The sequence below is a fragment of the Eschscholzia californica genome, unplaced genomic scaffold, assembly GCF_041429995.1.
Source record: "Eschscholzia californica isolate CP2 unplaced genomic scaffold, dmEscCali1.0.p SCAF_3, whole genome shotgun sequence".
NCBI classification, from domain to species: Eukaryota; Viridiplantae; Streptophyta; class Magnoliopsida; order Ranunculales; family Papaveraceae; genus Eschscholzia; species Eschscholzia californica.
Genome location: NW_028238420.1, coordinates 53,693,273 through 53,708,067, shown reverse-complemented (window position 1 = coordinate 53,708,067; position 14,795 = coordinate 53,693,273). Strand labels below are relative to the sequence as shown.

The 14,795-nt window shown below is 33.6% G+C and overlaps 1 pseudogene across 1 annotated transcript; it reads left to right on the top strand.

Moving 5' to 3' along the window:
• Positions 1 to 10,699: 10,699 nt before the first annotated feature.
• LOC147551864 (lysine histidine transporter 2-like) lies at positions 10,700 to 13,287 on the top strand (annotated as a pseudogene). The gene is made up of 3 exons (XR_015238453.1): positions 10,700 to 12,047; positions 12,164 to 12,544; positions 12,857 to 13,287. The product of XR_015238453.1 is annotated as a lysine histidine transporter 2-like (transcript).
• The last annotated feature ends 1,508 nt before the right edge of the window (positions 13,288 to 14,795 follow it).

Below are 14,795 nucleotides of genomic sequence, written 5' to 3'. Positions count from 1 at the left end.
TGGTTGGAATACTATAAGTAAAAAATGTGAAAAGACAAAAAGAAAAGCTACTGTAAAAAGCTTTAAATGATGTATATTATAGTCTTTTGTTTTCTTTATTTCAAAGTTATTTTGAAAATGTGGATGAGCAAGGGGCATGAAACTATTTCTTAGTTTTGGCCATGACTAATTTTACGATCTAAAAAGTGACAGTGTCTAACAATCCCTTGACGTTAGTTAATTCTTTCTTTCTTAGAGAGTGTTTGATTTTTGGGAGATGCTAGAGTTACAAAGAATTTTGACAAAAGAAAGTTTCCAGCTGATGTGGTGGTTGTGATATTCATCTCTTAACGGCCTAGATTTGGTTAAAGTTTCAAACTACAACTGTCACATCAGCTGGGAACTACCTTTTGTCAAAATCTTTTGTAACTTTAGCATTTCCCTTGATTTTTTAGCAATTACAAGTGCTACCACTTAAACTTCCAAAATCTAAGGCAAAAATAATGTGCTCATGTGTCTTGCTTATAGAGAAACAGAGAGACCGATTAAGAAAAATAGAGATACAAGATTTAGAAAAGAGACTGGAACTCTAAAAGTAGTGAGAAAGATTAAATGAAAGTTAGATTTAGAGAGTGAGAAAAAAAAAACGATGAAGCAGGATGAAGAAGACGTGGCAAGATAAACAAAGGGCGCTCTCGTTAGACGAAGAGAATAGAAGATAACAATGACCTAATGGAATTAGGTCACTGTTCGGTCAAACTTAAGAAAGGGTGTCGCTTCTTTGATAGCAGGGGCCTTTAATCATGTATACAGAATTGAGGCGCCAACAACAGGGTGGTCAGAATAACACTATTGGGATGCGCCTTTAAGACTTCTCCAATATCGGATGCCCCACCACTATTTCTCTCGTAACTTATTTTTCTGATGAAGGGAATGTGTCGCATTGATATAATCTCTTTGTCTCTGACGAAAGAGAATGGTTTCCGGAAGAAAAAAAAACCCTCCTTTGGGGTTTCAAAATCCTCAAGAAATTCAAGGGTTCAAGCGAAACTCTCTATGAGGATTTGAACATTTTCAGATAAATTCACCTTGCTGTAACTTAATCTAAGATTCATAAATTCAAAACATAGCATGTATGAAATTTATTTTGTGGAAAAACATATGTTCTATTGTTAGTATTTCACCCATGTTTTTTTGAATATACACAAAACCACAAATATAAGGGTTTATATTTTTCTTCATCATTTCTTTCCTGTGCTTCTTGTATGTTTCACAAATAAAGGAAATCTGATTTATTCTAGCTTGCAGTTGTTACTCTTATTTAGTGTATTGTACATTCTTTTAGGGCTATCAAAGTTGGTTTTGACTGCTTTGACTGCTTTGACCATAAGAATTAAGATTGATTAACTGACTTGGATGTTCTTCATCAAATATATCTTATAAGTGCTTTTTGTTCTTCCTTTATTTTTATTTATTTCTTCCTTCCTCGAGCAACTGACTTTTTCTTGCTTACTTTTTCTCCTTATTGATATATGTGGGGATTTATTTTTCCTAGAAAATATTTTCCTTGTTACTTTTAAGCAAATGAATGATGAGTGTTTCCTTTTCCTCCTCTTTCTTTCTATAATTTTCAGCTTTCTACCCTACAATTTTCCTTCTTTTTAGGTTAATTAAACCCAAATAATTATTTCCTTCTCACAATTTGTTTTTCTAGAAATAACATATTTTTCATTTGTAAATAAAAATTATAAAAACAAATTTTGTAAATATTCATCCATTTTGTTTAGAAAGATTGAAGTAAAAAAAATTGCTCGATACTAATGGAAGTCGATGTGTGTAAGAAGTGCTAGCATGAATATTCTCTACTTGGCTACCACGATACATTTTCAACTCGCACCATATCTAGAAAGGAATGATCATAACAAAGAAAAAATTGTTATAACCACGATATGCATACAAAAAATGTTTAATTCCAACTAAAACTACAATTGAACACTTTTATACACGATTTTGCTCAATTCTTTTTTTTTAATAATAACCATTTAGTATATATACACTATTGACATTATGTTATATGATCAATTTAGTAGTCATTTACTAACAAAGTTAATTATTTCATCAACAAACAAAAGACAAAGTTTAATTATTAGATAATTTATTTTCTAATTAAAGGGACCATTGACCTTAAAATACTCTTTGGTGTTACAATAACCCTATCAACAGGAGCATGTATCATGCATGTATGGTTCTTGTCTATCCATTATACTTTTACTGCACAAATCATAAACTTAGGCGCAATTGATGTGTCAAATCATCTAGTAATATTTGATTTACCCTTTTCTTTAGCCCCCTTGGAAGCTTGGGGTCAGTTCACTTCCTAATTCCAACAGAACAGACCATGAATTGAATAAACCTTACCGTTGTCATTATGAAAGACGTATTGAACCGAAAAGACCATGTAAAGACTTCTAAAGTCAATCTATGGGGGTCTAAAATCTTTTTATTCATCCATTTTATTTTATTTAGCTAAAGTTCGATTAATAGTAGATGTCTCTTCTACTAGAAATTAGACATGGAATACACGAGTTTTGCACAAAGAGTCCAAAAACTACCACCAAAAAGTGGTGTTCATGTTTCATTAATTCATCGCATCTCAAGGTGGTCATATTTTTTCTCGCTGCGTAATTTTGATTCATCTTATGTGATTCGTTTGCATTCGATTGTTTTAATTCTATTTATCTAATTTTGATTAGTTTGTCTAAATTCGACTAGTTCTCTTATGATGTGTATCAAGTAGGGCCATAATAACCACTTAAAATCATTTAGATAATGTTCTCTTAATTCAAACTTATATTATGTACTTTAAATTTGTTACTAGAGTAGACAATGTGTTTTCTTACTGAAATCAAAGTTAAGGATGAGAATTAGCTTTTATCCAAGGTTTAAGGAGAGGGAGCATTAGCTTTTATCCAATGTTTAAGGAGGGAGCAATAACCCTAAAATGCTCTTTAGTGTTTGGAAATCAGACCCTGAGTGAGAACCTACGGGTTCATTTTTGTGTGGTTTTTCTCCCTTCAACTTAATTTGTTTTTGTGTTTTCACTTTTTCTAACCAAAGATAAAGAAATTTCAACTTTTTCATGGGATCCGACTTCTGAGTAGCATTGTAAAACGGGCGCCCGCACTGGACCGACCCACGAAGAAAATATAGTGGATCAGCCCATGGCTATTTAGAAACAAGTGGTTGGCCCATGCCCCATGGGCGTGCTTAAAAGAAAATGGTCAATGTTGGTACTATTTGTCACAAGATAATGTAAGATTTCACACGGTCTACAACATATTTTAGTGGGTCAAAATAAAGTTAATGATGTTTTAAAGGGCAAATATGTTCATAATGATATTTTAAACATTCAAATATGATGTAATTTTTTTTTTTAAATGAGAGATTTTAGAAAGAGTTGTTGTGAAATTGTTATACATAACACGATACTATATATCCGATATCTAATATTTTTGCACAGTAGTGAATATAAAGGGGTCTTTAGATGTCAAGGTATCGTCGAGTCCCGTGCACAAAAGGTCGGGCTCGACACTTATACTTGACTTGTTATTAAGTTATTCCTCAATATATTCAAAAATAAAAGGTTAACGAAATGGGAAAAAAACGTGTTTTCGAGCAATAAGACATCCAAAATTACACCCCCTGATCAAATGAGTTTGATTTCCATTTTGGATATCTATTATCGTGAGAAGAACTTAGATTACAATCATATTAATCAAACTACTCCTTCCCTAGTCGTCTCAATTTCATCAAGCTTATATAACTCTATTTTTTTCACCAAGTGGTTAACTTATATAGTTGTGCTGATATACAAGTCTATTCAATATGTAATGTTTAATTTTTTTCTTTGTTCTCCAAAAACTAATTTAGGACCAAATGAAATAAAAATAAATATATAAAAAAATAAAATAACATGAATATTTTTTTTGTTGCAAATAACAAGAATATTAGTATTTCAAAAAAAAAAAAAAGAATATTAGTTTTCTTTAGATTAAATCCACATAAAAATCATATCTCCACCCAAAAGTTAAAAGGGGGGAGTCTAACACGCAACACTGAGAAATAGACTCATGTCTCAATGACCCAAACCAGCAAATGTGGGAATGGTGGGGGTGTACTTTCCGAAGTTTGTGGTGCCACTCCAACTTATTAAAAAACCCTAGGAGATTTTCCTCCTCCTAGGGTTTTGTATTGACCAAATTTCGAGTCCGACTCATAGACGACAAACTACTGTAATATCTTAGGATTGAAGGAAGTTATTGCTTTTTTAATTACTTCTTAATTAACTTTTAATTCATATTCTTTTTGGATTTTTGAGATGATTTTTGTTGTAATTGAGGATTTAAAATAATGTGTTCGTGGGTTTTTGAAGAATGGGACACTTGAAAGTTTAAAGCATGTTGGTCTTTTTTCTCTAGATCTCATTGGAAAATGGGGGACCAACTTCTCATTATTTTATTCTTACCAATATATTTATTTATTTACTATTTCTCTTATTATATTAATATTAAATATTTTAATTATTAACACAAATATCAAAATACAACATGATTCCACTTGATGGGTAGAACCCAAGATATATCTCTACTCTAATCAATGTTTCTAAGATAAGAATTGTTTACACTTTACTATGGTCGAAGTTTCCAGTGGGCTATTCCATTCGAACTGCCATGTCAATTACAAGTTAGACAAGAAGCTATTGTTTAAACCACTCGATGGATGTTATAGTTATGATGAAAATGGTCATTATAACAATTGTTCGCTATAAAACAGTATCATAGATAAGTATTGGAGAATGGTCGAGTCTGTCTAAGGGAATCCTAAAGTTCACTACGATTTTGGCTCTTTATAGTCTCCCTAACTTTCTCTATGATAGAGTATGGTGAGGGGTGGGAGCCGTGGGCTCGCACCTTGCCCCGCCACACAAGGGGCCCCTTCTTTGATAAGTAAATGTTGGATCAATTTTAGCTGCCGAACTTTTGAAATTCGAATAAACTCCACTCATTTGATTCTCTAGTTTTATCTATCATCGTGTTTTTCTTGTCGAGCTTCGCAGTTCAAAAAATTCCCTAAATCCAAGTCACAGTGAATGATATATTGGTTTGGAGATATCAAACTTAACATGAATAAATGATTAAGTGGAATTCATCTTAACTAAAGTTTAAGTTACATGGTGTTATGCTCATCAAAAAAAAAGTTACATGGTGTTAAAAGCTTAAGCTTAGGAAACTTCCTTGGTAGATAAGTATAGTCTCCTACTCGCATCTATTCACACCATATCTGGTCTGTTCAAGAACAAACCGACTCCGGCGAAAGGAAATCCCTTCGCCGGAGTGTTTAGAGAGAGAGAGATGAGAGTTTTTTTTTATGTTTAGTGCGTCAGTCGGAAAGTTTCCGGTCGGCGATCTTGTCGGAGAAAGAGAAGTGAGTTGGAGAGAGAGAGAGGTGAGTTGAAGAGAGAGGTGAGGTGGTGAGAGAGAGAGAGAGAGAGAAGTGAGGTGGAGAAGGATGTGAGGTGAAGAGAGATGTGAGGTAGAATTTCTTGTATTATAACTAATTTTATTTTGAAAAAATATATATAGAAAAGGTACTTATAACATTTACACTAAAATAGGGGGTCATATATGAATTTATGAAAAATAGGAGACCATAAATGAAGCTGGTCGCAAAGTAGGGGGTCAAATAGGAATTAACTCTATTATCTATAGAGTGAGAGAACAACACATTACATTCGGATAACAAAGATAGAAATATAGCTATCTTCAAATGAAATAAAGTTTGAAGAGGAAATAAACTAAAACATCCCTATCAAATTTGAATGTTATTACGAAGTTTATAGTCAAGAAATAATAGGTGACAAAAAGACTCTTACAGAACTTCCGATTGTTGTGAAACATAAAAGAGGTAGGGAAGAAGAAAGATAATGAAAATATAGACCAAGAGATAAAGACAAGAAGAACTTGATTTGTATTCATATGTTTGTAGAGAATTCTCTACATGGGTACTATGGTACATTGGTACACTTAGGTACACTTAGGTACATTGCTACATTAGCTAGAGACCTCTTTATATAGGCCTTTGAAGAGTTACATATCTAATACAAGAGTTACATATAATCAATGGTGCTTGAATACAAATAATGGTGGAGAACTTATGGTGGTGGGAGTTACCAAAGTGTGGTGGTCATCCACCATAAATCAAAGATTTATAACACTCCCCCTGGATGTCCACCACATCAGATATTGCCTCATTAAAACCTTACTAGGAAAACCCAATGGGACAAAACCATAGTGAAGGAAAAAGAGTACAAATTCTTTGTTTATGTACATCTTTGATGAACACATAAACAACCTCATTAAAACCTTGTTAAGAAAAACCCTATGGGAAAAATTCTTAACGAAGGAAAAAGAGTACTTTGTGAAAATATAGTATATAGTGTCTTCATAAACTTGCTCCCCCTCATGAAGGTTGAGGGCATTGTTCAACTTTTTATCGTCAGCTTCCTTTTAGTATATATACACAAAATACAATTTGTAGCATTTGACATTTCAAGTTGCATTAGTATAATGTCTTAAAGTTCATGCATACTTTAACTTGAAGCTTGTTAATCCTTTAGGGATATCGATTGAAGTCACTATTTAGTGATCCGTATTTGTGTATCATGTACATCAGTAAGATAACTATAACATCTTGTGAAATTGATGTACTTATCACATTTCGTTGTATAATCCACTTGACACACATAAGAGGTGTTAAATTCATCATTCGATGACTATTGTCTTAAAATAGAGTTGTCTCGCCAAAACTTTGTCAGGAAAATCCAACGGGACAAAACCTGAACGAAGGAAAAAAGACTACAACTTTTAAACAAATTAAAATAATTTTCAATACGCATAGTTGCCTCGTTAAAACCTTGATAAGGAAAACCCAATGGGACAAAACCTTAACGAAGGAAAAAGAGTACAACGTGATTGACATTTTATATATGAATGATGGTTGTTTTCTAAAACCACATTACAACACACATAATGTATTGTCTGTACTATATTAGGTACTTCGGGACCTGAATTTCCATGACATATGATAAGTTAAGACAATATGAGTTGCTTTGAATTATAGTTTTTTAGTAATTCAGAATATGTTCATTTTCAAGATTTTCGTTACTCGAATAATCTTTTTCAATACTCTACTGTCAAACTTTGATAAACTCTTCAGGAGTCAAAATAGGATTTATAAATCCTTTATAATTCAACTCTAACGTATGTCTACTTCATTACCTTCAGGGTAACTCTAGGTTGGTGCTTCGACTTCATGTCTAAAGACATAAATATTTTGTAACAAAAATCCATAAATAATGAAATATCTTATCAAAGTTTTACCAATTACTTAGAGTAACTCGGGATCAACATGCTCCCAGTAGCTAATATTTTCATAAATACATCGTCTGAAATAATTTATTTGATTTCTCAAATTCTCACAGCATACATAGCTCAATGATCTCATGTATGTATGTACCTTTGTAAAAGGTCGGTGTCTCTTTTTACACATATCCTCTTCAGGAGATTTTATTAGGAATATGAATCACATTCATTTCTAATTTGATAGCCTCTTCAGGAGGAAAAATTATTCCTTCAGTGTCAAAGAGTATATGTCACTTTGATCAACTCTGATCATTTTCCATTACCTTTATCTGGATATAAGCATATTAAGCTTGGAAAAATATTAATATCTCGAGGTAGCAAGTTTTCCGTATATTGATTCCAAATGAGAGAAACTCGATCATTTTCAAGTATTTTACGACATTGAATATAGGACTTCCTCCCCCTAATGTCGATAGATTTCCGTCTTATTTATGAGCACATACTTCAAGGATGTGACAAAGACGAAGGAAAAATCAATTGCTTTAGGCAAATTTGATTTTTATTTTCATATCATATTTTCCGTTAGAAAAAAATTATTATCTGATCACAACTTCAGGTGTGAGCAATTTGTTATAATATCACAACTTCGGGTGTGATTAATTACATGTGAGATATATCATCTTCATGTGATTTTATTTTATTTTATTTATTAAATCCATCATCACTTTCTCTTTGGTTATTACAACTTCAGGTGTAATATGAAATATGATAATCAAACAATTTTATTTGTCAGGAATTTACAACTCATCACTGTCTACAGACACGTAAGAAAATATCATCATCACCTGAATAGATATTCTGGATTTCGACTTAATATATGATGAGTTTCACAAAAATTGATTACATTCCACGATGAAGAGCTTTGTCAAATTTAATCAAACTATACGTTGGTATAGTAAAATGAGATTCTCAATTTTGTTACTCCATTTCCAATATGAACTCGGTGTAGGATTTTTCTTATCACCGTTTAATTATAATCCTTTAATAATCAATGGAAAATAATTCCAATACTGAAATACCAGTACTTGTCATTTTTCAGGAATGTGTAGGTAAATTTGATTTCCAACGGTTTACCCTTTTTGTTGACAATTAATCAACTCATAGGGATATATCTTTTCATCCTTAGAGATTATTTACTCTAGTAATTCTTTTAGAATTTTCTAGATTTGAAGAAGTATATACACCAAACTTCAGGTTTGGTAACCTCATATACAAAAAGATGATTCAGTTTGATCTTAATCAAATTTTGGTGGTTGAGTTTCCTCTTCGGAGAAATCTTCTTTAGCAAACCAAAATATGCACTTATGATATGTTCATACAAAAATAAACATTTGTTATGAAAGTGATAACAATTTCTTTTTAAATCATAACTTACCTTGACCTTACCATCGAATGAATCACATTAACATTCATATTTGATCGCAATGTTAATTATTTCATTATTAGCATGTATGCAATTCTCATATCCTTCTCATATGATTCAATATTTCTTAGCAACAATAAAATAAATGGTTAGCGATAAATAAGAATGAATAGTTTGTAAATTCAACAAAGAAAGGTTCAAATACCTTTTAACTTACCAATCACAATTGACCAAACTTACCAATCTTTTATTTGCTTATAACTTGATCAAGGAGTGAATAATTTCTTCTTCCCTTTAAGCATAGAGCAATTCGTGCTGATAACGTGTTGTGAAACATAAAAGAGGTAGGGAAGAAGAAAGATAATGAAAATATAGACCAAGAGATAAAGACAAGAAGAACTTGATTTGTATTCATATGTTTGTAGAGAATTCTCTACATTGGTACTATGGTACACTTAGGTACACTTAGGTACATTGCTACATTAGCTAGAGACCTCTTTATATAGGCCTTTGAAGAGTTACATATCTAATACAAGAGTTACATATAATCAATGGTGCTTGAATACAAATAATGGTGGAGAACTTATGGTGGTGGGAGTTACCAAAGTGTGGTGGTCATCCACCATAAATCAAAGATTTATATAGCCCCATTACGTTTCACTACCACTAGTCTACTACACTAAGGTTGTGTTTGATAGCAATTTGGGAAAAAGAAAAAAAATAGAAAAAATTTTACTCAGAGAAATTTTTTCACTAAAGAAACATTTTCTCCATTACTCTTTCCACTTTTTCCGCTGTTTGGTTCGTTGAAAGAAAAAAAAATTAATCTTTCATTTTCTCCATTTTCATTGTTTATTTTACTTATGAATTTTCTTTTGTTTTATCCAAATTTCATGTTTCATTATTTATTGCACATAAACGTTGGAAAGTTTCATACAAGATTTCAGGATTTTACAAGCAAAACATAATCAGATTACGTGTTTTCTCCCCAATAGTGAGATACTGAGATTAGCTTATGAAGCTACAGATTTACAAGTTTTTATGATACATTGGTAAACATACTTGGTAATATTCTAGAGAGAGAGAACATTAGTCCTCACAACAAGGGTCTTTGAACAGGAGGGCATCAATCAAACACATCAAGATTATCAGTGATTGAAGAATAAAACTATCACCCCAACTAATTAATATATTGATCAACTAGATGACTTCCAACCAATCCAGCACCATCAGTAACAACCATTCTCAACCTTTTTATTCTTAAAACTAAATGGAATTTGTCCACTTGAATTATAAAATCACCAAATCCACCATTACAAGTTAACCCAGTTGATTCCAAATTAGAGGGATTATTATTAGGAACCCAAGTGTTATGAACAAAATGTGAAGCACTAAAGGGGGACAAGAAGGAGGTAAGAGATCGAAGAAGAATGTAGCTATGGCGGTTCCGATTTCCGACCAGGATGAATAGAAATAGTTGTCGGGGAAGAAGGTAATGAATTAGGCGAGCTAAAGAGAGCCAAGGTTTACTAGATTTTGATGAATAAGAATCTCATATTGTTTGAGTTTCATCTTCATATCCTCTGTCAATCAATTTTGGGCATTTCTTGTGAGAGAAAGTAGAGAGAGATAGGGAGAATGGAAAAGAAATTGGAAGAAGTTCGGGTTGGGCGATAATAACAGGGACGAGAAACTTTTTCTCCCATAAAAGATGGGTAAGAAGATTCTCTAATTTTGAAGAAAATAGAGAAAAAAGAGTCACGTGCCTCTTAGTTTCTCTTTCCCTCAAATGTCTATCAAACACTATGAAAAATTAAGTTTGAGAGAATTTTTTTCTCTTTTCTCCAGAGAAATTGTCTATCAAACATAACCTAAGTAAAAACCTAGAAAAAGAGTTCTTACAGGAGAAAGTCAGTACCAACCCTGATTTTTTGCGGCTCTAGGTGAACGTATGGATGGATTTAAGTTGAAAAAAAATGATTCATCAACCAACATTTCATTTGGGTTATCAGTCTCCGTTGGTTTTTTCTCAACGAATTTATCCATAGCTCTCAATTGTTGTTTAACTAAATCTGGATCTAATTTCTTTGTCTTTCTTTTCTAGGAGTCGCATAAATACTTTTTTGGAGCCATAACAATCTAATGGGGTAAAAACAAAAGTATATACTAATCAACATAGATATTTTGACTCACTAGAATTAGCAATAAGAATCTAAACATAAACAAAAAATAAAAAACAAAGAAAAATTAAAAGAACAAGAAACTTACCTCTATGTTATTGTGTAAATGAACCCTTGTAGAGAATATAATTGAAACGTGAGATTAAAGTTTGAAGAAAAATTAGAAAAAAGACGAAAAGATTTTACAAGAATATGTATTTAATTTTGATTTTCGTTCTTCTTTATTTTAGGTGTCTTCTAAGCTTTCACGAGTAGTTAATTAAGTTTAAAAGTTATGATTTTGTCTTTGTTATTTGATGCATACATTTGTTTGATACTTTAACTTTAATTGGTTTTACTAAATCACGTAAGAGTTCGTTTTAGGCCTTAGGTTATCTAATCAACTACTTTACCCGAATCTGCCGTCCAGATAAACCTGATTTTTGTCTACATAAAAAAATACGCATAATAATAAACGTTATATAAATTGGGGGCCTCTAAATTTTGGGGCCCGTAGGAGGCTGTCTAGGCCTAAGGGCGCCCCTGGAAAAAAGGCTCATGCTCTGTATTTATGGTTTCGAAAATGATAAATGAACCTCTTGTCATATTAAGGGAGTGCTGGAGGAAGTGTACCTGGAAGTCTTTTTCTAAAATATTGGTGAGGCACTTTTCGAATGAAATTAAAGTTTGGTGGTAAATAAATTTTGAATGATCGCAAAAGTTGGTGAGCCTTCAATAGTTTACTCAAGCAACAAAAAAGAGTTTGAGATAGAGAACAATAGTTGCCTTCATAAATAACAAGTGCTCCTCTCTTATCTTCTTCACCAGATTTTGGCCATCTCCTAGAGAATTCAAACTTTGTTTTTCTCTTGTTTATTCTTCTTCTTCATAAACTTAAACCCATTTTCTGTTCTAAAGCTATACAGTCATGGAAATTCCCACAAACCATCTACCTATAGCATCTGATAGAAATGCAAAATGGTGGTACTCCACGTTCCATAATGTTACTGCCACGGTTGGTACTGGTGTTCTTAGTCTTCCTTATGCCATTTCTCAACTTGGCTGGTACGTGACCTTCATTCCAACCCATTATCTTTGTTTGTTTGTCTGTCTGTCTGTTTATCTGTTTGTTTGTTTATCTATTTGTCTGTCTGACTATTTTGAATGTTTTGGAATTGTAGGGGTCCAGGAGCCACTATAATGATAATACCATGGGTCATTACGCTGCACACCTTATGGCAGCTGGTGGAAATGCATGAAAGTGTTCCCGGAAAACGTTTTGATCGTTACCATGAACTTGGACAACATGCTTTCGGTGAAAAACTTGGATTGTGGATCATCGTACCCCAACAGTTGATTGTTGAAGTTGGTGTTGATATAGTTTATATGTTTACTGGTGGGCAATCATTAATGAAGATCCATAATCTATACTGGCCAGAAAATGATATTAAACTGACCTACTGGATAATGGTGTTTGCGTCGGTTCATCTTTTTCTTGCACAAGCGCCCAACCTCAACAAACTGTCTTGGCTGTCTCTTGTTGCTGCAGTCATGTCCTTGAGGTATATACCCATTTCCTTTAACCTTCAATCTCGATCGATCTTATTACGCGTGTCTTAAATCTTCAAGCCCATTTGAGCCGACTCTTTTGAAAGGGCTTCCCTCAAAGCTAGGGCTAGAGTCGCTCGACACTTGCCCTCCGTGTATGGACTAAGGTTATGAAGTCCCAAACTATGCCAGAAATACTAGATAATAGATATTATACTATGTTAATTAGAGGCTATTGCGCCAGGATTGACCTAGGCTTATCAACTTCACGAATTCTACTATGACGATATTGGATAATGCTAATAACTACTTCATGTATTCTGCAGCTATTCTGTCATTGCTTGGGGTGCTTCACTTCGCAAAGGAGTTGTACCCGATTTTAGTTACGCCCTCAAGGCTTCAACACCACAAGGAAAAGTTTTTGGTTTTTTCGGTGTTTTAGGGGATGTCGCATTTGCTTATGCAGGCCATAATGTGGTCCTGAAAATCCAATCAACTATTCCTTCTGCACCTGATAAACCATCAAAAAAACCAATGTGGAAGGGTGTTTTTATTGCCTATATCATCGTCGCTATATGCCATTTTCCGCTGCTTTTATCGGATACCACATGTTCGGGAACACACTTACGGGCAACATTCTAATTGCACTCAACAAACCTAGTTATTAATAAAAATGCAATTATGAATTCAAAACTAATTTTAACTATTTTGATTTTTCAAATAATAACTTTGAATTAAATTTTGTTAGAGATAGTCATGTCCTTTTGTTTTCTATTAAGCGTTTTCTAGAATCAAGTTTACCAAAATTATAATTTTATGTAGTAAACGATCTACAACAAGATTACATTGCCAACATCACTATGTTTTTAAGCTCTAAATGTGAATCTTCACAAATTATTTGGTGTCGATTCACGAAAGGTTTGTCATATCTTAGGAGGGTCTCTCTCACCCCAAAAACTAGTTCATGAGGTTAAGGCTTTTTCCACACTTATAAACTCATGCCCTGCTCCCTTCCACAATTAATGTTGGATTATCCCAACATTGGTGTCGATTCACTTATGGCAAACACGTTTCAAGTCTCTAGTCTCCGTTCCCCTTTTATATTCAAGGATATAGTTTTCTAACCGTCTTAAAACGAGAACTATTTGTGGCCACCGGGCGCGAACTATATCCTCGTGTGTGTGTGTGTACGTGTATATATGTGTTATTTTTTAGATAAATATGTCACTGTACTTTACTTTGTTGGTTCAAAATGAGATTCATTTTCACAAATAGTAAACGAAAAGGACAGAAGAAGATTTTACACTTGACTCGGAGGCTTGACTCGGCCTTTCCCCTATCCGATCTCTGAGTTACTTGCCGAGCCCAACTGCATCTCGTAGTATTCAAAATCATTGAGTTCTGGATTTGTTGAAGGGGGGAATCGGCACGACTATTTATTAATTCAAGAAGGGTGCAAGGACTTGCATCATCGACAAAAAAAAGGACTTGCATCATCGACCAATTAAGTTTTAACCCCGTTAACTCTACCGTTGTTAACTTTAAAAGTGGAAAATCAAGCAAGCAAATAATATGTACATCGGCACCTTATGAACATCCAACTTAAAAGATCTCAAGGAAGTCCAAATCTACTTTGTATTTTAAAGCAAGGGAGAAATCAGGACATTATGAACAGAATTGGTGTTGTTCTTTCCGACGAGCAAGTCCCAGTATGCAAGCTCAGTTTCGATTGGGAGCGTCTATAGGCACCCCGCCTTTTTTTTTTTTTGTTCAAGTCCGCCTTCACTCTTGACACTCTCACGGACTACGAAAATCTGAGGGCCCTCGGACTAGGCCTAACCCGTGTCGGGCACAACATGGACTCAAGCCAGTCCGAGTGCCCTCCTACTATTCTGTCTGTGGGTCTCAGGCTGCTTCGTCTAAAACTCACTGAAAATGCTGAGAGTGAAGGCGGGCCTGAGCAAAAAGGCGGGAATAGGCACTCATATTCAATTGGGAGAGAAGGTGCTGCCAAAATAATAAGAGAGATGCTAGAATCACAAAAGATTTTGACAAAAAAAAGTTCCCAGCTGATGTGGCGGTTGTGATTTTCATCTCTCAACGGCCTAGATTTGGTCAAAGTTTGAAACCACACCCGCCACATCAGCTGGGAACCTTTTTTTGTCAAAATCTTTTGTAACTTTATCATTTCCCAAATAATAAATGACATTTACAGACAAATGCAGAAATTTGAGGTTATAGATTTGGTGTCTAAGCAGAGTGATC